The sequence below is a fragment of the Dreissena polymorpha genome, chromosome 1, assembly GCF_020536995.1.
Source record: "Dreissena polymorpha isolate Duluth1 chromosome 1, UMN_Dpol_1.0, whole genome shotgun sequence".
Classification (NCBI taxonomy): Eukaryota; Metazoa; Mollusca; class Bivalvia; order Myida; family Dreissenidae; genus Dreissena; species Dreissena polymorpha.
Genome location: NC_068355.1, coordinates 41,274,569 through 41,300,096, shown reverse-complemented (window position 1 = coordinate 41,300,096; position 25,528 = coordinate 41,274,569). Strand labels below are relative to the sequence as shown.

Below are 25,528 nucleotides of genomic sequence, written 5' to 3'. Positions count from 1 at the left end.
GAGTTTGGAAATGGTCCCGATCGGTAAAAAACACGGCCGCCTGTGGGTGAGGCAGTTTTCTCTAAATGTATATAGTTAAAACATGTGAACACTCTTGAAGTCACATTTTTGGCTCAATTTTCATGAATTTTGGTTAAAACATTTGTTTTCTACATACGAGAGTTGAGTTCGAAAATGGTTCCGGTCCGTTGAAAAACATGGCTGCCAAGAGGGGGCGCATTTTTCTTATATTTATATAGTAAAAAAGCTTGTGAACACTCTAGAAGTCACATTTTTTGCCCAATCATTATGAAACTCAGTGAAAAGATTGGTTTTATTTATATCTTAGATGAGTTTGAAAATGGTCCCGATCTTTAAAAAAACATGGCCGCGGAGTGGTGGGGGCAGTTTTCCTTATATTACTATAGAGAAACCTTGTGAACAGTCTAGAAATCATATTTTTTGCTTAATCATCGTAAAACTTAGTCAATACATTGGTTTTATTGATATCTCAGATAAGTTGGAAAATGGCTCAGATCGGTGAAAAAAAAACAACACTTTTTAGCTCACCTGATTTCTCAGGTGAGGTTTTAGGGTTGGTCTTTGTCCGCCGTCCGTCCGTCCACATTTGATTTGTAAACACTCTAGCATTCACATTTCTCAAGCATTCTTTATCAAAGTTGCTGAGTAGCTATATGACCACAAGATCTCAGTCAAGTTTGATAATGAGCAAAATCGCATAATAAATGATAAAATTATTGCCCTTAGATTGTGAAAAGTTTCATTATATTACACAAAATCCCTGAAAACACTCTAGAGGTCACAATTTTGTTTCAGATTTTATGAATCTTGGTCATACTATTTATTTTTTGTAAGCAAGGTTTGATGTTTGGTCATGAGGGGTCAAAATATAAGTCACCAGGTCAAATCCTACAAAAACCTTGTAAACACTACGTACGCCAGAGTTTTGGCTTTATTATAGTGAAACTTGACCTGGATGTTTGTCTAGACAATATCTAGGTCAAGTTTGACGTTTGGTAAAGATTGAATGAACCAACTCCTCTCAGGTGAGCGAATAAGGGCTATCTTGGCCCTCATGTTTTCTTACCCGAGGACAGAATACTCATAGTTAATTTTAGTGATCGCCTTTTGTCTGTTCTCAGTATTTTGTTGTCAATATAGAGCACACGCCTTTCAAGGTCTTATTTCTTGCCCAATCTTAATGACATTTGGTCTGAGCTTTGGTCCTAATGATATATTGGGGGAAATCCAAAACAGGATCATGTAGGTGAAACACAAGGCCATAAGTTTATATAAAAACCCATAGCTCAATTTGCTATCAACTTGCTAACATTTATAAACACTCAAGAAGTCACTTGTGTAACCCAAACTTGTTCAGAACTTTGTTTCTAGGATATCTTGACCATGTTCAATTCTTGGTTATGTTGGGTCGACTTAAAAAAAATGGTGCTAAATGTAAGAGGCCAAATTTATTGCTCAATGTTTATTAAACAGGGTCTAGACATTTGTCCAAACGATATCTAGGCATTGTTCAAAACTGTTTCAGGTGGGGTCAAAATCCTGTAACCACCTAATACTTTATGAATATTACTTGCAAATATCCTTAAAACATAAACTCAGTTGAGCTGCCAAGTGCCCTTAATCTTTATTATTTTGTATTTGAAATTTCAGCTATAATTATTCGAGTTATACATTTATGTATATGTTCATAACAAAATATTAAAAAAAAAATGGATATGGTTTATGCTTATAAAAGCAAACAGTTTGGGTGCATGGTAATTTTGTTCAGTGCTTTGTAAAATTTAATTTGATTAAGAAATACATGAAAAAACAAACAAAATTATGCTTTTCAGACTTGCACAGGTACATCATTTTCCATAAATAAATATTCAGACATATGATAATATTTTATGTACAATTTAATTATATTTTGATTGTGACTCTATTTTTTCACTAATGAAATGTGTTCGGATACTTTTATTTTGCACTAGTCTAAACATTGTGTTGGCTTTTTTAATGTTTTGTTGTAGAGTCTATTTTCTATGTTATTATTTTTCAAGTGAAAGCATTGTCCGTACTGGTTTTAGTTATCTATATTTGAAGCATATATTGTGAAATGTGTTGATGTTTTCCTGAACGGGTTTTTGTCTGATTTAACAAATTAAAAAAAGTGTAGACTATTACCAAGTGTGTGTTTTAAAGAAAAGCTTACTGTTAGGAAAAGTTCCTTGTGAAACATTTTGTATTCTCTATTTCTGTTTGTTTTTTCAGAGTTTCACTTTTTGTATTCACACATGACACACAACTTGTTTTCTTTAGACAAAGAAGGAAATCAAACATGGGTAAATATGCACACAAAAAATGAGAAACCATATGTTTATGAAGTAGTTACAGAAAATGATAAGAAATTGTACAGTAAAATGTACATGCTTGAATGTGAACTTTCTGTATAATGTATTAAAACACATGTAAGCATTTGTGCATATTAAATTTTTGTTTGTGTTTTTGAATCTGGAAATGTCCTTGTAGCATCAATTAACTTATTATATTGGTATTAAGATTTTAATGAATAAACCTGATTTTATTGAAGAATGGTATTCTAAATTTAGTTGATGTTATATTATTTGATCTGATCCATTTCCTTCAAACAAAAGCGCTTTAATATATTTTAAATACTAACGAAGATTATGTAATAATCAAAAACATATTTTTTGCTGCAACAATTTATTTTAAAATAAACCACGCATATTTAGGAGTTTAGATTAGTGCTATGTCGCTCATGCTTATCCCCTGTTTTAATTCCTTTGAATCTACACTTGTTAATGTTGATTATAAGACAACAAATTACAATAGAAAAATATCATTACTTAAATAACAAACAGATCTTGTTTAAAATCCTGTATGAGAAATTTCAAAATTCTGTATTTGACACATGAGGTTCAAAATATTCAATGCGAAGTTGAACTTTCCTAAAAAAAAGAGTTGAAACAACTCTGGACAGGTTTGTCAAATTATAAGAAAATAATCACGAAAGGGTTAAGTCCCATTTTTGGCTGTACTAAGTCACAGGTGGTTGGTGTGTGTCATTTCTGCGTTGAATAAGACTGGGTTAAAAAAATTGCTGCAAAATTGATGAAGTAATGACTTGTTCAAAGAGACGCACCCTGTTTTCGGGTGATTTCGAGTTGAATACCTTGTTATATATATATTTGATAGTGATTTTTTTTTCAGAAAAGTTGATTTTTCGTTATAATATGATTATTTATCATTCAAAATGATGTTTTCACTAATTCATATCATAGCCACACGCCAAAAACCTTTGCACTAAGTACCTGTTCACATGGGGGATCTATCCTTAGTAGTGCTAGTATCTGATCAGGGAGAGAAATCTACAAGGACCCATTGCCTAATGGCCCCTTAAATGGGGAGTGTGGCAGGGCTCCCTTAATAATCAACTTTACTTAAAGTATAAAAATAATGACAGATGGTGACCACGGCCCAATTGTGGATTTCTGACAGTGTCTGGTTCCCTTAACATTTGTGATCAGGCTGTAGAAGTGCTCAGTCCTATTTGGTTAATCCCCCCTTCGGTCCGTCCACCAGATGGTTTCCGGATGATAACTCAAGAATGCTAAGGCCTAGGATCATGAAACTTCATAGGTGCATTGATCATGACTGGCAGATGACCCCTATTGATTTTCAGGTCACTGGGTCAAAGGTCAAGGTCAAGGTCACGGTGACACGAAACAGTAAAATGGTTTCCGGTTTATAACTCAAGAATGTTTACCCCTAGGATCATAAAACTTCACTAGGTCAAAGGTCATGGTCACATTTTCACTCAATGACTGCCACTACAACTGACAGCCCATATGGGGGGCATGAATGTTTTACAAACAGCCCTTGTTGAAATTTGTGGCTTTATGGCCAGTAATAAGCGTTTGGTATCTGAATATGTGCTATAACTGTAAACAAATGTACTTAATTAGGAAATAGTTGATAAAACTGTTTTCAACTTTCATTGTTTGCTTTAGTTTAAAACTTGTTTTTTTTTCTTATCAACTGAAACAACTACTGTTAAAAAATTAAATTTTGTCACATGGCAAACCAAATTGTAACCAAAGAAATATTTTGAGTTCATTTTGGTAGAGGTAAATTTTTAAATGCTAGTTAATATTAATTTTACTATGTGATATGAATCTAGTGTTGATGATTGGTGTGGGAAAGGATGAGGCTAATAATATTAAATTGACAGAAGCTAGGCTGCGTTTTAACGCTTTACCACTTTGATATGTATTTTCACGCATTTGTAGTCCTTTAGAAAGTTAAATTTTATTAAATGCCTCTGACTAGATCCAAGTTTTAAAGGTTTCTATTTCAACCCTTAGATACTGATGAGAAGAAAACAGCGTGAAACGTGAACAGACTGTGAGTTACTTGCAGGCTGTTCTGGTTTTATGCTGTTTGCACATAATCATTTTCACGTTGCTTCTGAATGGGAAAGGGTTAAAACCCAGTCCATCAAGATCTTTTTAATGCATTTCAAAAATGGGAATCCATTCAATTCCAAGTAACTGCTTAACAGGTACGGACTGCATTTAATTGTTATACCCCCACAAACGAAGTTAAGGGTGGTATATAGGAGTGAACTTGTCTGTCTGTCTGTCAGACAGTCTGTCGGTCGGAACATATTAAGTGTCCTCTCTAATTCAAGTTGTTTTCATCCGATCTTCACCAAACTTGAAGTTGTATCTAGATGATGTCTAGGTCAATTTTAATATGGGTCATGCCGGGTCAAAAAACTAGGTCATGGGGTCACTTAGTGCGTTTTAAACATTCAGCATGTTGTCTGCTCTCTAATTCAAGTAGTTTTCATCCAATCTTCACCAAACTTTGTCAGAAGTTCTATCTAGATGATCTCTAGGCCAAATTTGAACATGGGCCATGCCGGGCTAAAATCTAGGTCACGGGGTCACTTAGTGCGTTTTTTTAACATTCAGCATGGTGTCCGCTCTCTACTTAAAGAAGTTTTCATCCAATCTTCACCAAACTTGGTCAGAAGTTTTATCTAGCTGATCTTAAGGCCAAGTTCAAACATGGCACTTGCCGGGTCTAAAACTAGGTCACAGGGTCACTTAGTGCGTTTTAAACATTGAGCATGGTGTCCGCTCTCTAATTGAATTAGTTTACTTCCGATCTTCACCAAACTGTGTCCGAAGTTTTATATAGATGATCTCTAGGCCATGTTCGAACATGGGCCATGCCAGACCAAAAACTAGGTCACAGGGTCACTTAATGCGTTTTACGCATTCAGTATGGTGTCTGCTCTCTATTTCTAGCACTTATCATCCGCTCTTCACTTAACTTTGTCAGAAATTTTATCTAGATGATCTCTAGGCCATGTTCGAACATGGGCCATGCCGGACCAAAAACTAGGTCACGGGGTCACGTTGTGCGTTTGACACAATCGGCATGGTGTTCCCTAATTCAAGTACTTTTCATCTGCTCTTCATGTGGGAGTATTCGTCACGCCTGTGAAAAAGCTCTAGTTTATTTTTAAAGCACTCCGTGATACAGTAGAATGGATTGCATGCTGGCCACTCTATGAACAGACAGAATATACTTGGATTTACTGAGAGGCATCATCATGTATTGCCTTCACAGAAGCTTAACAAATAATAATCACCAAACCTCTATAATTCTGATTTCAATGTGTTTATATGCCTTTGTGCAATAGTAATGTCACTGTTGCATATAGTGCTTACTCTTTCCATGTGTGCGTGGTTGTGTATTTTGATGTTGAAATTTTGGTGTACAGCTGGTGACTTTGTCATGCATGAAGGGATTATGACATAAATTGGCACAACACAACCAACTCACTTATTTCCAGATTCTTGTATTTGAGAAGAATGCCATTAAATGAATTTTTTAACAAAACTAATATTTTAAAAAGTTTTAAATATTGTCATAAAAGGAAAAAGATAAAAGAAAAAAAGGGCCTGTCTAGGGGTTTGAACCCCGGACCTCTAGAAGCAAAAGTGAATGCCCTACCACACTACCAAGGCTTTTGAATTTGGTTGGTGCTTACGTTATATCAGTAAAACACAAATTAGGGATGAAAAGCGTTACAAACTCTTTGTTGTTTTTCTGATTTTGATTGATGATTATCAATAAACAAACGTATTTGAAACATTTGCTGGTCAGGAGTTTAATTTTGATTGTTTGAATATTATGCATGCATTCATTTTTGAATATATGTCACTTTTTTGAAAATTTTTATCTTTCCAAACTGTGAACAATTAGTCCATTTAACGGTAAATGTCTCGGCAAACAGTTGAATTAGTGCATATTCAATATTTATGAACTTAAAGAGTATAATTTGTTGGCAAATCATTTCCGTATAATGTAGGATGTGATGTGTTTAAAAAAGGCTCAAAATTAATGATCATCATAGCAAGATAATGTGTGGCCTGCATAAACTATATTTATGTTTAAGGTCAAGGCCCAAGGCTTGATGTGAAACTGCTAGACAGGTGTATTTATCTTCATCAATATGTTAAAGTTTTGCGGTATGAGTTGTGATAGTTTATGTGTTGTATTCATATTAATGTCTGAAAAAAACACTAATTTCTGTCATCTTTGTAAAGTGACATTTATGTGGGGCATCTAAGATATATAGCTAGATTACTTGTGTTATTTTGGTCAGAAAGATAATTTTAAAGGAACAATTTCTGCTATGCTTTTTTTGAAAATTAGAGTGTGGGACTATAATAGAATGGGGTTATTATGGATACTTGTGACCTGTCTTATTTGACCTTGTTAAACCGACCAATACAAAATATAAGCTATACTGGCATTGCTATAGACGACACTCATGTTCATCCATCCGTCTGTATGTCTGTAGGTAGGTAGATACACATTTTCCCAAAGATGTTTTTCTACAATTTTTAACAAAAACAACAATCTTATTTTCTAAAATTGTATCTTGTGGTATAAAGTTGTGCAAATTATATTTGCAATTTTTAGTGACCTACGTCAAACTTTACAAACGGTTTGCTCCTTTTTCAATTAAATATTTACAACACCAAGGATGTAAAATGTTCATTTTTAAAAGTTGCTACATATTACAACACGGTGTGTGCAAGGGATCTTTTTCACAACTGTGAAAATTGTTAGTGGGTGATAGTTACATTACAATACAATTTGTAGCTCAACTATTCACACAATTCTGAGCTATACTTTATAGGTCTGTGGTTAAGGTGATGGTGCAGCATCTCTATATAACTGTTTCTACTAAAGGTATTCAGTTTAAACTTCACATATGCATTGGAAGTTGTTGTGCAAGGTCACTAACCAAGTTGTATTATGCTTCCCTGCAATTCAAAAGAATTATGTCGCACTTTTGTCCTTAAAAGTTGAATATAAAATTGTTTTGTTGAGTAACATAAAAAAAATGTAGCCAATTTGTAAATACAAACTTTGAATAAGCCTATTTAGGCGAAATATATCAGGAAAGAGTGGAACTTGTTATTTGAAAGTTGGTAAAGGTAAATCATTTGAGGTTTTAAAGTAAATCTACACGTGTTTGGTTGAGGGCACTGACCAAGTTGTATATCTCTGACAAACAATTTAGCAGAACGATGCCTCTATTTGTACTAATTTTTATGTCCCCCACTATAGTAGTGGGGGACATATTGTTTTTGCCCTGTCTGTCTGTTGGTCTGTTGGTCCGTTGGTCTTTGGTCTGTTTGCGCCAACTTTAACATTTTGCAATAACTTTTGCTATATTGAAGATAGCAACTTCATATTTGGCATGCATATGTATCTCATGAAGCTGCACATTTTGAGTGGTGAAAGGTCAAGGTCAAGGTCATCATTCAAGGTCAGAGGTCAAATATATGTGGCTAAAATCGCTCATTTTATGAATACTTTTGCAATATTGAAGATAGCAACTTGATATTTGGCATGCATGTGTATCTCATAGAGCTGCACATTTTGAGTGGTGAAAGGTCAAGGTCATCCTTCAAGGTCAGAGGTCAAATATATGTGGCCCAAATCGCTTATTTTATAAATACTTTTGCAATATTGAAGATAGCAACTTGATATTTGGCATGCATGTGTATCTCGTGGAGCTGCACATTTTAAGCGGTGTTAGGTCAAGGTCATCCTTCAAGGTCAGAGGTCAAATATATGTGGCCCAAATCGCTTATTTTATAAATACTTTTGCAATATTGAAGATAGCAATTTGATATTTGGCATGCATGTGCATCTCATGGAGCTGCACATTTTGAGTGGTAAAATGTCATGGTCAAGGTCATCCTTCAAGGTCAGAGGTCAAATATATGTGGCCCAAATCGCTTATTTTATGAATTCTTTTGCAATATTGAAGATAGCAACTTGATATTTGACATGCATGTGTATCTCATGGAGCTGCACATTTTGAGTGGTGAAAGGTCAAGGTCATCCTTCAAGGTCAGAGGTCAAATATATGTGGCTAAAATCGCTCATTTTATGAATACTTTTGCAATATTGAAGATAGCAACTTGATATTTGGCATGCATGTGTATCTCATGGAGCTGCACATTTTGAGTGGTGAAAGGTCAAGGTCATCCTTCAAGGTCAGAGGTCAAATATATGTGGCCCAAATCGCTTATTTTATAAATACTTTTGCAATATTGAAGATAGCAACTTGATATTTGGCATGCATGTGTATCTCGTGGAGCTGCACATTTTAAGCGGTGTTAGGTCAAGGTCATCCTTCAAGGTCAGAGGTCAAATATATGTGGCCCAAATCGCTTATTTTATAAATACTTTTGCAATATTGAAGATAGCAATTTGATATTTAACATGCATGTGCATCTCATGGAGCTGCACATTTTGAGTGGTAAAATGTCAAGGTCAAGGTCATCCTTCAAGGTCAGAGGTCAAATATATGTGGCCCAAATCGCTTATTTTATGAATTCTTTTGCAATATTGAAGATAGCAACTTGATATTTGACATGCATGTGTATCTCATGGAGCTGCACATTTTGAGTGGTGAAAGGTCAAGGTCAAGGTCATCCTTCACAAGGTCAAGGTCATTCTTCAAGGTCAAACATCATATAGGGGGACATTGTGTTTCACAAACGCATCTTGTTGTACTGACATTTTGTTTAATTAAATTCACAACATATACATGTCCCTGTTTCTAATACAGGTATTCACAGAAAAGTAAAAGCTAAGCTACTCACCAAAATGTCAGGTTCTGTGTAAAGCTCTGAGATTCACATGCACACTTTCCATATCAGTGTTTCAACAGGTATTCAAATTTCCCCTTGGTACAGGCCATGATTTTATTAATCATTCATAGTTTACAATAGAGCTCAAAAAGCATTCTCCTTTATGTGACAAAAGTGACTAAAGCAAACTATACTTATGCATAAAAAACAAGGGCTGTTTGTAAAACATGCATGCCCCCCATATGGGCTGTCATTTGTAGTGGAAGCCATTGTGTGAATAAGTTTTTTGTCACTGTGACCTTGACCTTTGACCTAGTGATCTGAACATCAATAGGGGTCATCCGCCAGTCATGATCAACGTACCTATGAAGTCTCATGATCCTAGGCCTAATGTTTCTTGAGTTATCATCATGAAACCATTTTACTGTTTCAAGTCACTGTGACCTTGACCTTTGACCTAGTGACCTGAAAATTTATAGGGGTCATCTGCCAGACATGATCAATGTACCTATGAAGTTTCATGATCCTAGGCGTAAGCATTCTTGAGTTATCATCTGGAAACCATTTTACTATTTTAAGTCACTGTGACCTTGACTTTGACCAAGTGACCTGAAAATCAATAGGGGTCTTCTGCCAGTCATGATCAATGTACCTATGAAGTTTCATGATCATAGGCCTAAGCATTCTTGAGTTATCATCCGGAAACCATTTTACTGGTTCGAGTCACTGTGACCTTGACCTTTGACCTAGTTACCAGAAAATCAATAGGGGTCATTTGCCAGCCATGATCAATGTACCTATGAAGTTTCATGATCCTAGGCCTAAGCATTTTTGAGTTATCATCCGGAAACCATCTGGTGGACAGACGGACCGACCGACCGACGGACCGACATGTGCAAAACAATATACCCCATCTTCTTCGAAGGGGGGCATAATAAAGCTGTTATAACTGTAATTTACAATTTTTAATTTTAATAAATTATACTGTAAAAACTGCTGAAAGCAAAAGTCCCAAAAACACTGGCCGAAAAGTTCAAACTTTCAGTTTTCAAAAAATAAGAGCTCTAATATAATTTTCATATATATTGATAGTGAATGGATACATAAGCGCAAGCAGTACAATTTACAAGCAGATTTTCATAATCTGTTTTTTTTAGTATAACACTTTCATGTTCTAAATAAACTACAATATTATGTTAAGCTCTTCATTTTAAGCTTGACTATTATATATGAAATATATATAATGGAGCTATCCTTATCACCCTGGCGTCTGTGTTAGCGTTAGCGTGCAAATGTTAAAGTTTTCGTACTACTCCACATATTTTCTTTGTCCCTTGACATATTGCTTTCATATTTTGCATACTTGTTAACCAACATGACCCCAACCCATAAACACGAGCAGACAACTCTATCAAGCATTTTGTCACAATTATGGCCCCTTTTCCACTAAGAATATGCAGCAAATGTAAAAGTTGTCGTACTACCCCATTTATTTTCATTGTCCCTTGACATATTGCTTTCATATTTTGCATACTTGTTTACCAACATCACCCCAACCTATAAACAAGAGCAGACAACTCTATCAAGCATTTTGTCATAATTATGGCCCCTTTTCCACTTAGAATATGCAGCTAATGTTTAAGTTTTCGTTTTACCCCATTTATTTTCATTGTCCCTTGTCATATTTCTTTCATATTTTGCATACTTGTTTACCAACTTCACCCCAACCTATAAACAAGTGCAGACAACTCTATCAAGCATTTTGTCATAATTATAGCCCCTTTTCCACTTAGAATATGCAGCAAATGTTAAAGTTTTCGTACTACCCCATTTATTTTCATTGTCCCTTGACATATTGCTTTTATATGTTGCATACTTGTTTACCAACATGACCCCAACCTATAAACAAGAGCAGACCACTGTATCAAGCATTTTGACATAATTATGGCCCCTTTTACACTTAGATAATTGAACATTTGCTTAAATTGCCAAAACGTCATTATTTATGATCACATTTTATTATTACTTTGTCAAAACAACACTTACCTGAAAACCACAATGGATTCCACCCAAACAATACCCCACGCCCCTACCCAGAATCCCTTTCCCCCCCCCCCAACCTCCCCCCCCCCCAAAAAAAACTTTTTTTAAACATCATCTAATAAATTACCACACCCCACATTATACCCCCCTCTCACCCCCACCCCCCCCCCCCAAAAAAAAAAATTTTTTTTTTTTAAACATCATCTTATAAATTACCACACCCCACATTATACCTCCCTCTCCCCCCCACCCCCCTCAATTTTTTTTCAATCATCTAATAAATTACCACACCCCACATTATACCCCCCTCTCACCCCCCATACCCCCCCTAAAAAAAAAAAAAAAATATTTTTGAAAGATTGCCTTATAAATTATTGAATATGAACAATTTCCCCATGATGGCTTACGTTATACTGTCAAGCACTCGAATAGTCGAGCGCGCTGTCCTCTGACAGCTCTTGTTATAGTGGGGGCATATTGTTTGTGCCCTGTCTGTTGGTTGGTCTGTGTGTTTGTTTGTGCAAACTTTAACTTTTGCAATATTGAAGATAGCAACTTCATATTTGGCATGCACGTGTATCTCATGGAGCTGCACATTTTTAGTGGTGAAATGTCAAGGTCATCCTTCAAGGTCAAAGGTCAAATATATGGGTCAAAATCGCTCATTTAATTGTACACTTGCAATATTGAAGATAGCAACTTTATATTTTGCATGCATGCGTATCTCATGGAGCTGCACATTTTGAGTGGTGAAAGGTCAAGGTCATCCTTCAAGGTCAAAGGTCAAATATATGGGGACATAGTGTTTCACAAACACATCGCTTGTTCTGTTTTGCACTGCATGTTTAAATTAACGTGAGTTCTTTGATTGTTCTGCTTACCTAAATCACAAGTGTAACCATGGGTCATTGTTTTTAAATTACAGACATTGCTTATGACCCATGTTATGCTCTTCATGAATGGAGGAAAATAAAAGTCTATCTATCTATCAGCATTTTGTATCTTTATTGTATTTAAAAACATTTTGTGAAACCCCTTTTCCAGTACCTTTATCACATTACAAGTAACAGTTGCCTGTGTAACATTGACAATTAGTTCTTACAATATTATATTTAAATTTTTATTTCAGCACCACCACCACTATATTCTGCATATACCTAATTAAGAGATCTACTGGAAAACAGAAGAAATTTTACAGAAATATAAGTGGATTATAATATTTGTTTATTTATGTATTGCCATTTATAATTGACCGTCCGCCCCCCCCCCCCAAAGTCCAAAGTTCTTTCCTCAGCTCACCTGAGCAGAACTGAGCTTTTATGATCGCCATTTGTCTGTCGTCAACATTTGCCATGTTAACACTCTTAGAGACCACATTTATATTTGTCCTTATATTGCTATAGTAAAAGCTTGTTAACACTCTAGAAGTCATAAGTTTAGTCAAATCTTCATGAAACTTGGTCAGAACATATGTTTAAAGATATCTGGGTGGCTAAGTAGAAAATGGTTCCAGTCCTTTGAAAAAGGAGGCTACTAGGGGGTGGGACATTTTTCCTTAAATGACTATTGTTAAACCTTGTTAACTCTCTAGAAGTCTCACTCTAGTCCAATCTATATTGGTTCAAACATTTATTCTAATGATAGCTTGGCTGAGTTCGAAAATGGTTAGAGTTCGTTGAAAAACATGGCTGCTAAGTGGTGGGGCATTTTCCTTATATGGCTGTATTGAAGCCTTGTTAACACTCTTGATGTCTCATTTTTTGTGCATTTGAAATGAAACTTAGTCAGAACACTTGTACTTATGACTGCTCTGCTTAGTTTGAAAATTCCTCCAGTTTCTTGAAAAACATGGCTGCCTGGTAGGTAAGTTTTACTTATGCGGCTATAGTAAACACTTGTTGACACTATATAAGCCACATGTTTAGGACAATCTTCAGGAAACTTGGTCAGAACATTTGGCCAAATCAAATATCGGCTGAGTTTGAGACTGGGTGATGGGAGCTCAAAAACTAGGTCACTAGGAAAATAAAAGAACATGTTCATACCATAGAAGTCACTTTTTTGCCAAATCTTCAGGAATCAGATAGCACTTTCTCAGAGTAGGCTAGAACTTAATTATAAAGTAACAAATTATAGTTTTGGTCCCAGGTTATCCCCGTAGGGCCCATAACCCTCTTGTACTTATGTTGTTGTTTACCATGTTGCTTGAGACCAGAATATCCTGTAAAGTTGTCAAGTTGATTGCTATGAAAAAAACAACTTTTTACTAGAAAATGCCCAAAAGACCACAATTAGGTCCCGTAAAAGCCTATGACGTGTTTGTCAGCTGACGCACTATGTCTTATTAGCTGTTTTGTACTGTTTGGGCAATCGGTCACTTGCCTTAAATAAAGGACCAACTAATTGTTTTAAATGAGAATTCAATACTGCTCCAGCAGCTGGAGTTTCACTTCTTTATATTATAAGGTAGATATTATATACCATAGTCAGATTATGGCAATTAAAACACTTGTACATGACTGAATCATTTTTCATGCCACATTTAATGATAAGATATTGACTGTTACAAGTTTATTAATCTAACCTTCTTTTAAAAGTTTAGCCAAATATTTACCTTAACTTTCTGCCACTAAAAGAGAATGGTGATATCCATGATGCATGCCTCAATGTAGCCTGTTACTGGACAGTTGATTTTATTGTAATTGGGTTCAATTTTTAGCTCATCTATTTAAAAAAATTTTTTTTAGCGATTGTCATCATGTCGGCGTCGGCGTCCGGTTAAGTTTTGCGTTTACGTCCACTTTTCTCATAAAGTATCGATGCTATTGCATTCAAACTTGGTACACTTACTTACTATTATGAGGGGACTGGGCAGGCAAAGTTAGATAACTCTGGCTTGCATTTTGACAGAATTATGTGCCCTTTTTGTACTAAGAAAATTGAACATTTTGGTTTAGTTTTGTGTTTAGGTCCATTTTATTCCTTAAGTATCAAAGCTATTGCTTTCATACTTGCAACACTTACTAACTATCATAAGGGGACTGTGCAGGGAAAGTTATGTAACTCTGACTGGCATTTTGACGGAATTATGGGCCCTTTATACTTGAAAATTTGGTTAAGTTTTGTGTTTTGGTCCACTTTACCCCTAAAGTATCATAGATATTCTTTTCATACTTGGAACACTCGCAAACTATCATAAGGGGACAGTAAAGGACAAGTTGCATAACTCTGGTTGTCATTTTTACGGAGTTATGGCCCTTTTTTGACTTCGTAACTTTGAATATACGGTTACATTTTGTGTTTTGATCCACTTTACTTCTAAAGTATCAAGGCTATTGCTTTTAAACTTCAAATACTTTCATGCTTTCATGAGGGTACTGTACCTGGCAAGTTGAATTTTACCTTGACCTTTGAATGACCTTGACTCTCATGGTCAAATTATTAATTTTTGCTAACATTGCCATAACTTCTTTATTTATGATTAAATTCGATTGATACTTTGACAAAACAACTCTTACCTAACATACCACAATAGACTCCACGCAAACCATCCCCCACGCCCACCCCCGAATCCCCCCTCAATCCCCCCATTACTATTTTTTTTTAATTAAAGATCATCTAATAAATGAACACCACACACTTACACTATACCCCCCCCTCACCCCCACCCCCAAAAAATAATGTTTATGCCCCCCGTAGGGTGGCGTATAGCAGTTGAACTGTCCGTCAGTATGTCAGTCAGTCTGTCCGTCCGAAAAAAACTTTAACATTGGCCATAACTTTTTCACTTTTGAAGATAGCAACTTGATATTTGGCATGCATGTGTATCTCATGGATCTGCACATTTTGAGTGGTGAAAGGTCAAGGTCATCCTTCAAGGTCAAATGTCAAATTTATGGTGTCTGTCCGTCCGAAAACTTTAACATTGGCCATAACTTTTTCACTATTGAAGATAGCAACTTGATATTTGGTATGCATGTGTATCTCATGGAGCTAAACATTTTGAATGGTGAAAGGTAAAGGTCAAGGTCATCTTATAAGGTCTAATGTCAAATATATGGCGTCTGTCCGTCCGAAAACTTTAACATTGGCCATAACTTTTTTAATATTGAAGATAGCAACTTGATATTTGGCATGCATGTGTATCTCATGAAACTGCACATTTTGAGTGGTGTAAGTTCAAGGTCAAGGTCATCCTTCAAGGTCAAAAAAAAAAATAAAAAAAATTCAAAGCGGCGTTCTCATGAAGCTGCACATTTTGAGTGGTGGAAGTTCAAGGTCAATGTCATCCTTCAAGGTCAAGGTCATCCTTCAAGGTCAAAGTTAAAAAAAATAATTCAAAGCGGCCTTCTCATGAAGCTGCACAATTTGAGTGGTTGAAGTTCTAGGTCAAGGTCATTCTTCAATGTCAAGGTCACCCTTCAAGGTCAAAAAACAAATTCAAAGCAGCGTTATCATGAAGCTGCACATTTTTAGTGGTTGAAGTTCAAGATCAAGGTCATCCTTCAGGGTCAATGTCATCCTTCAAGGTCAAAGGTCAAAAAATATTTAAAAAATTCAAAGTGGCGTTATCATTAAGCTGCACATTTTGAGTGGTGGAAGTTCAAGGTCAAGGTCATCCTTCAAGGTCAAAGGTAAAAAAAATTCAAAGCGGCCTTTTCATGAAGCTGCACATTTTGAATGGTTGAGGTTCAAGGTCAAGGTCATTCTTCAAGGTCAAAGGTCAAAAAATAATAATAATTCAAAGCAGCGTTATCATGAAGCTGCACATTTTGAGTTGTGGAAGTTCAAGGTCAAGGTCATCCTTCAAGGTCATGGTCATCCTTCAAGGTCAAAGTTAAAAGAATATATTTTAATTTCAAAGCGGCGTTCTCATGAAGCTGCACATTTTGAGTGGTGGAAGTTCAAGGTCAAGGTCATTCTTCAAGGTCAAGGTCATCTTTCAAGGTCAAAGGTAAAAAAATAATAATTTCAAAGCGGCGTTATCATGAAGCTGCACATTTTGAGTGGTGAAAGTTCAAGGTCAAGGTCATCCTTCAAGGTCAAGGTCATCCTTCAAGGTCAAAGGTCAAAAAAAATAATTTCAAAGCGGCGTTCTCATAAAGCTGCACATTTTGAGTGGTGGAAGGTCAAGGTCATCCTTCAAGGTCAAAGAAAAAAGAACGAAATATTTTTTGCAGAGCAGCGAAATAGGGGGCATTGTGTTTCTGACAAACACATCTCTTGTTTTTTTCAAACATGGTTAAAAAACACAAATATTTGTTCTTATTATTTTATTTTGAAATACGGTCCAACCATCCCACCCAAGAATGCCCCCTCCCCAAAAAAAAATTATTTTGCATTTTTTTTGCATTTTTGGAAGATAATGTAATAAATGACCACACCCCCACACTATACACCCCTCTCCACTCCACCCCTTCCTCCTTTGTGATTGAAATTGAGATAGGTCCCTACACCTTTGAAAAGAAAAATAGATGAGCGGTCTGCACCCGCAAGGCGGTGCTCTTTTTTCACATGATATAATCAAATTAATAAAAAGAGATTTATATATTGCCATGTGTCTGAAATTGTGCCTGTTTATGTTTAAGTTTACTAAAACAAAAACTGGACAGTCAATGCTCTAGAATATAATTTTACACATTTACATTTACAGAGAAATGTTCGTTTTACTATGTTGAATATATCGTTACAACATTTTTTTGCTTTAAGGAGCATTATTATCAGCTTTGTTAAGATTTTGTAATGTTTTCTAGATCATAAATATTTACATTCATTGTATACATTGAACATACAGAAGTCTTGTTAATTTGTTGGCTTTGTCTCCAATAATAAAGAAATGAATTGAAATGATTATTTAAGAGAAAATGGTGTAAGTGCAAAGTTCAACAACCAAATATCATTTTACAGTATAGTTTTTATGAGTTTCACTTTGGTTTGTATATTTTCTTGAACAGAGCATACATTAATTCATATTAAAATCGATTAGCAATTAATTTGCATATATTAAAATGGACATTTAGAGGTTATAAGGAGTACTGAGACAACATTTCATTTTTCAGTTCTCATAGCTATTAGATATTATTGTTATACCCCATAATAACAGTAGATGTTTGGATGATTCTCTTCATCCAGATTTTGTTTCTCCTCTGTAATTTGTAAATGCCCGGAGGGATTTTGATGTTACAATGTGTCTACTTCACAAGGTCGCCATGGCGTAATGGATATGGTTTCTGCCTAGTGACCGGTAGATTACAGGTTCAATCCCGACTGGGGGAGCTTTCTTAAGATCTTCCCCAAAGACACCAAGCACTGGTTCTACCCAGAAAACAGACTTCAGAGTGTTTCAATAGGTCATATGCTTTCGATGCCATCAATCTAAAATAAAAGGTTTAAACTATATACTAAAATTCACATGCTTATTGGTAAAAGTTCAAAATTAGCAATAAATTGTCCAAGGTAAAACAATTGCGTTTCCTATCTGTAACTTTGTAATACCTGAAAGGATAATAATTGTACTTAGCATTATTTTCTCCCATGTCATACAATGTTCCACGCACAACTTCCATGCTCCTCAGTTAAAGGGCAAGGTCAAAATTCAGTAACAAAGGTCATGAATTTTGGTGTGTGCGTGTGTGTGTTTTTAGCTCACCTGAGCACAACGTGCTCATGGTGAGTTTTTGTGATCGCTTTTGTCCGTTGTCCGTTGTGCATTGTGCGGCGTCAACATTTGCCTTGTTAACTCTCTAGAGGCCACATTTATTTCCAATCTTCATGAAATTTGGTCAGAAGATTGGTTTCAATGATATCTTGGATGAGTTCGAAAATGGTTACGTTTGCTTGAAAAACATGGCTGCTAAGGGGCGGGGCATTTTTCCTTATATGGCTATATAGGTCACAATATACTAAAAGATTTCCTACACAAATTCAATGTGAAAGCAATAACTTTAACAAAAAATAAAGTCAAACTTTTGCGCATAGACATCTCCATAACCATACCTTTTCTTAAAGAGCATTCCAAGCCGCAATGATTTAAACAATAAAAAAGAGGGTCATACGTTATGCAAGAAAGAACTCGACGCGAATCAGCGGTCACTGTTTTATGGCCATCTCTTTACCGGCTTCGTACCAGTTGAGAAGGGTTTCCCGCCATCTGTCAAAGTCTCGTGTAGTCTCCAACCTTCAAGCAAAAGAGTGGATTTCTGTTAAACATCAATGTTTTCCCTACCACATGCACAAAGAAACATTCTAAAATAAAGCCATGGCAAGTGCCCATTACAGAGAATTGTGTCTTCTTATAAATGATGTTCATGTTTTGAGAGAGTATAGCTATGTATATTTCAGATGGATTAATCAAACCCACAGATATGCCGCTATTGTGGCAACGTCCTTATAAGCAAGTCGCCTCTGCGCCAGCATGAGATGAGTCACACAGGGACTGGCAAGGGGTATACCTGCTGTGACAAAGTGTACTTCAGCAAGGCGAATCTGAACAAGCACAGGTGCAGTAATTTTGTTAATCATTTATTGAATAATATTTGTCAGAAAGTGTAATTAATACAAAAATATGCTGTTTAGTTATTCTTTTTAATGTCTATTTAACCCTGATAAAATTTTACAAATTAGAGGTACAAAATCGGCATAGCAAAGATTGGTGCTTATCCTATCAAAAATATTGTATTTAATAACTGGTATATCATGTCACATGCAAAAAGTCTTACATGCTTATGTTTGCAATGGGATCAACATGGCCTTAATCAGCAGCTTGCAGTAATGATAGTTTACTCCATATGATTAATACTAATTTACACATAAAATATTTTGACTAAAATAATGCCTCAGTAACAAATAATCCGATTGCAGGCCGATGTGTCCGATCTCCAGGCATCGGGAAGACTGGACATGTCGGAGCCGTCCTCCGTCCGATGAGTGACAAAGTTTAAAACCTCAGTCACAAATAAACACCGATCACCGTCCGATCAGCGGCCGACGTTTTTTTTTTTCCGCTCATCGGGCTGGCGCCGGCTGATGATCACACGCACATTGGTTCATTTTGTAGCATCGGGCGGCGTCAGGATTAAATTTTTTAGCACAAATTGTTTTAGCCGACATCGGGCGCGGGAAGGAATAAAGTTGAGATCGAAAAAAGATCGGACGATCAACAAATGGTTATCGCCCGGCGTGCGCCCGACATCGGATTCATTGTACGTGTATCATAACGAGCATTGTCCGGCGTCCGTCGGGCATCGTGCGGAGGCCCTCCGGCAATCAGACGGTCGCCGGCCGATGTACAGTCCAACCTGCCCGAGCGACCGCCTGTTAATAGCGACCAACAGTCAATAACGACCACACCGATTTCCTCCCGAACGATTTCACTATATATTGAACCTGCGAATAAAGCCCACCTGTGAACAAAGACCAACGACCACCCTTTTACATTCCCAAATCTCCGTTTTGATAGCTTACAACGACCACTGCAATCATAAAAATCAACGATTTCGCAACTTTCAAAAAACAAAATGGCCGCCAGGACGCTGCGTAGTCACGTGATACACATCTTACCAGTGGACTCGTCGGTCGCTATGGAGATATTGGCAAGTGACAGTTTATTGCACTCGATAGCAGTTGTTTGTTTATTTAACATGCATTGCTAATTGGTAGTCGCCTGCTTCTTTTATGCATTTGACAGTTTGTCAAAAGTGTAAACATTTGCCTTTGTATTTAAGTGACTCGCGATTAATGTACTAATTGCCGAAAATATCAAAGACAAATTGGGGCTTTCATAAACTCATTAAGGAAATTAACGGTTTCATATCATTTACGATGCCTATTAAAGACAAACATTTTGATCGACATTCTCTTCTTAAATTTCTCCGTAATAAGACGTTTATAGATTATAGAAAAGTAAATTGTCAGTTCATGTTAACCATCATGGCTTTCAAGCGTAAGTTCTTGACGTTGGAAGAACGCGATAAGGTCATTAGTTTGTTAGGTAAAGGACACAGTTGTAGACGAGTGGCTAGTGGTCTTGGTGTAGGAAAAACTCAAATTCAGAGCATTTCAAAGCGTAAACATGAGATTATGGACGAATTCGAGGAGAACGTAAACTGTGAAAGTTAACGCCCTAAGCATGAGTCGGAATTCGCGTCAGTGAATGACTTAGTGCATAAGTGGTTTGTTGACGCAAGTGCAAGGCTCTAGCCTGTGTCTGGACCTATGATCCAGGAGAAAGCCTTGAAGTTTGCGTGTGAGATAGGATATTTGGACTTTAAGGCTAGCAATGGCTGACTCGAGTCTTTTGTAAAAAGAAACAGCATTGTATTTAAGATTCTCAGTCTTATATAAATATCAGATGTCATTTATTGTCCATTATTGTCAACTTTACTGGTTGTGTAGTAGTGGTTCATGTATTTCATGTATACATGTTTGCTATGTTATGTGTATTTTGTACTTTGTTCTTTGTAGAATTACATGTACATGTACGTATACATGTACATGTATGTAAATAGTTATTTATACAGTATATGATAAATTAAATAAATAATAAAAACATAAGGGAATAGAAAAACAACATGTAATAAATATACAAATGTAAATCAAAACTGTGTTTTCAATCCTTTATTTCTTCATACATGCATAAGTATTCAAACATTTAAACAATAGAGCACATACATAGATAAGGTACCTGTTAAAAAAACTACTAGCATATTTTGCAAAGTTTCGATCGACCCTGCGAATAAAGACCACCTGTGAACAAAGACCACAACAACCAAATCCCTTGAGTGGTCTTTATTGACAGGTTGGACTGTATATGCCTCTGGGAAATACCTTTACTTTTGCGGACACACGTTCAATAAATCCGATGTCGATACCCGTGCGATGATCGTCCGATCTTGTTTCATTCTGAACCCAATTCCTTCCCGGTCCAGACGTCTGTTAAAATTTTAAGTAAGACTTAAAATTAATCCGGACGCCGCCCGATGCTACAAATTGGCCCGGTTTCCGTGCGATCATCGGCCGGTCGCAAGCCCGATGAGCGGGAAAATACGTCGGCCGCTGATCGGACAGTTTTCGGTGTCTATTTGTGACTGAGGTATAAGAAAATTGAGAATGTTCATATATAATGCAACACTTTGAAATGATACTGATAATTATAATTATAATTTTAGATTTCATGCACATGGCGAAGAGAAGGCATTCCTGTGTGCCAAGTGCAGTAAGCCATTTCCTACCAATGCTGACCTGCAGAAGCACATGCGGCGGGAAAACGGGCAGACAATAGCGTGTGATATATGTGGCGTACATTTTGCTGAGAAAGCAAATTTAAAGGCACACGTAGATATGCACAATGGAGAACATAACTTGAAATGCTTGATGTGTGACAAAGTATTCCGGCATCGGAGTAGCCTGTCTCGTCACATGAAAGTACACAGCAGTAATTAAGCGACGCCAAGAGTACAGTTTGCCAATCACGCATTTGTTTTCTTATTTCATCATTTTTCCACCAGTGTTAATATTTGAGTGAATATTTATGAACAGCTTGTAAAATTTCAGTTTTCATATTTTAGTCGCAAATCAAAATTACTGTACGATCTTTGATGAAACTGCTCCCCTAATGAAATAAATAAGTATACTGGACATTAGTATTATTATACATTGCTGTTATGCAATATTGCTTCTTTGAAATAAGAATCGTATTTTAAATTTGTCGTACGATGTTTAATGAAACAGCCGCCTGAAGTGATTTTGTGTAGTAACACACATTTTCTACATGTTCCTTTTACCCGTCCAAACACAGGTTGTGCGGTATATTGGAGTCCCCCTGTCAGTCGGCTGTCTGTTACGCTACACAGGTGTACTTTTGACGCAAACCTGTCTCTAAGTTGTTTTGTTGTATTGGCATAAAACAATATGGATAAATGCAAGACGTTAAATGGTGTCAGAATTATTTGCTGTTGAGCGTAGCAGTCATTGAAATTCAGATTTAAATCTACAAGCAAGTCGGGCTAGTAATATGGGAATTTGTACTAGCCCGAGTCAGATTTTACTAGCCTAAACAATTTTTTTAAGTGATGATAAACATTACATATATGGTTTCTGCCTAGTGACCGGTAGATTACAGGTTCAATCCCGAATGGGGGAGCTTTCTTAAGATCTTCCCCAAAGACATCAAGTACTGGTTCTACCCAGAAAACAGACTTCAGAGTGTTTCAATAGGTCATATGCTTTCGATGCCATCAATCTAAAATAAAAAGGTTTAAACTATATACTAAAATTCACTTGCTTATTGGTAAAAGTTCAAGATAAGCAAAAAATTGTCCAAGGTAAAACAATTGCGTTTCCTACATTGTATCTGTAACTTTGTAATACCTGAAAGGATAATAATTATACTTAGAATTATGTTCTCCCATGTCATACAATGTTCCACGCACAACTCCCATGCTCCTCAGTTAAAGGGCAAGGTCAAAATTCAGTAACAAATGTCATGAATTTTGGTGTGTGCGTGTGTGTGTTTTAAGCTCAACTGAGCACAACGTGCTCATGATGAGTTTTTGTGATCGCTTTTTGTCCATTTTTCCTAATATGGCTATATATGGCTATAGTGAACACTCTTGAGGCCATATTTATTGTCTGATCTTCATAAAATTGCGTCAGAAGATTCATCCCAATAATATCTTGGATGAGTTCGAAAATGATGCCGGTTGGTTGAAAAACATGACTGCTAGGGGGCGGGGCATTTTTCCTTATATGGCTATAGTAAAACCTTGTTAACACTCTAAGAGTCCACATTTATTTTCCGATCTTCATGAAACTTGCTCAGAAGATTGGTCCCAATGAAATCTTGGATGAGTTCAAAAATGGTAACCTTTGCTTGAAAAACATGGCTTTCAAGGGGTGGGGCATTTTGCGTTATATGGCTATATATGGCTTTAGTAAAATCTTGTTAACACTCTAGAGGCCACATTTATTGTCGTTTCTACATGAAACTTGGTCAGAAGATTCATCCCAATAATATCTTGGAAGAGTTCTAAAATGATGCCGGTTGGTTGAAAAACATGGCCCCCAGGGGGCGGGGCATTTTTTCTTATATGGCTATAGTAAAACCTTGTTAACACTCTAGAGGCCACATTTATTTTCCGATCTTCATGAAACTTGGTCAGAAGATTGGTCCCAATGATATCTTTGATGAGTTGGAAAATAGTAACCTTTGCTTGAAAAACATGGCTTTCAAGGGGTGGGGCATTTTTCCTTATATGGCTATAGTAAAATCTTGTTAACACTCTAGAGTCCACATTTACTGTCCGATCTTCGTGAAACTTGGTCAGAAGATTGATCCTAATAATATCTTGGAAGAGTTAAAAAAGGATGCCCTTTGAAAAACATGGCCGCCAGGGGGCGGGGCATTTCTCCTTATTTGGCTAGAGTAAAACATTGTTAACACTCTAGAGGCCACATTTATTTTCCGATCTTCATGAAACTTTGTCAGAAGATTTGTCCTAATAATATCTTGTTATCTCAGGTGAGCGACTTTGGGCCTTTAAGGCCCTCTTGTTTCATTGTATGATTGAACTTTTTGTTGTGCTTTTGCTCTATTTTACTAGATCATTTAGTTTTTTAAGCTGTGTTGCAGCTTTGTTGTTTTTTATTAATAATTATTATTTCTTTGTCTTAAAGTATTATCTACACTGTATCATATTTAGTGATACTATTTTTTAGATAATTAAACAAATATGTTTTACTTAAGTAATGAACATTTTATTGTCCACAGCCGGTGAAACCGGAGGGGACCTATGGTTCGCGCTCAGTGCGTCATTCTGTCTGTCTGTCTGTCAGTCTGTCACACATTTTTGGATCCTGCCATAACTTAAAAAGTTCTTCCTATTTTTTCATGAAACTTGAAACATGGACAGATGGCAATATGGAGATTATGGACGTCAATTCATTTTGTTCCTACATCAAGAATTCTGGTTGCTATGGCAACAATTTATCGCCCAATTGGTGCAAAAAGGTACCATGTGCCTCTTAATTTAAATGTCACATGGTACCTTTTTGCACCAAGGGGGCGATATATATAAAAAAAAAATACTGACAATGGTGGAGTTTCACCGGTAGAGGACCATATTGCTTGGCAATCTCTTGTTTACAAAGTACATTTTTCATGACATGTATGTCAAATGCATAGTATTTTTTGTTTTTATTTCATTATTTACATCTTGTACTACCTATGGTTATTTTTTAATGGGTATTGTTGTATTTGTTAAGATTTCTGGAATGTTGATAATGATCGTTGATGTTTCTGAACTAATTTGTTTGAAAATCATCAGTATTTACTTTTGTTTCTATTATTACTCGTGCAATACAATAAAATGAGACAAGGGAGCCATGCTGGTCTTGCATATTTGTGTGTTTTTTTCAAAGTTAATGATGTCCTTAGGCACCTGATCTTGCATTATGTGTCGAGCCGGAGTGTGCCCCAGCACTCCCACCTAATAAGCATATTACCATTGTAGACTCACCAATGTTGAGACAATAATGGAATTATAATTGCAATTTCCTCCTTTTTATAGTTGATACTAAAGATTTTCATGGTATGGTTTTGTGCTGTGGGGAGACAACTCCACCTGTCCTTTGTGGTGACCACCTACCAAACGCACATTCCTCCAGTAAGGTGGACTTATTGAGAAAAACGTACAATTTTTTAGAAGAATTTGTAATTACCTTTTAATTTCTTACAGGGGTCTCGGGAGTGGGCGAATTGGGCGATTTCTTCTCCCAATTAATCTTAACTTGCACATTAATTTCATGAAGGCGAAGTGACTTCTCCTCCTTTAAATGATTTACTTTGTGCCAGACAATGACTGATTAAAATCAATTTGATGTGGAAAATTGACACAGGAGGATTCTCAGCCATAACTTGCCCCATTTACAGCTCATGCAAAGTTGAACATTCAAAAGTACAGTGGGAGGTATAACACTTCTTGAAATTGTTAAAAGATGATGCCTTGATTAATTGCCGTGTGCTGGCTACCAGTAACTATGATTCAGTAGAGTTAAATGGCCCATTTAAACAATACTCAAGAATGTTGAAATGGGAAAAGGTAACCTAGCATTGGCAATACATATGGGGCTCGTTTACAGGTCTTATTTGTTATCTCTGCTGTAAAATGAGATTTTAAATGAATTTTTAATTTAAAGCAAATAATTGTAACAAAATATAAATTTGATTTAATGTTGAATAGCTTAAAATGTACAAGAAAGTAAAAAGATTCTGT

General features: G+C 36.2%; 1 long non-coding RNA gene across 1 annotated transcript; it reads left to right on the top strand.

Annotated features, from left to right (window-relative positions):
• Positions 1 to 17,440: 17,440 nt before the first annotated feature.
• On the top strand, positions 17,441 to 24,635 carry LOC127877979 (uncharacterized). The gene is made up of 2 exons (XR_008048692.1): positions 17,441 to 17,513; positions 22,378 to 24,635. It is a non-coding gene; the product is annotated as an uncharacterized LOC127877979 (long non-coding RNA).
• The last annotated feature ends 893 nt before the right edge of the window (positions 24,636 to 25,528 follow it).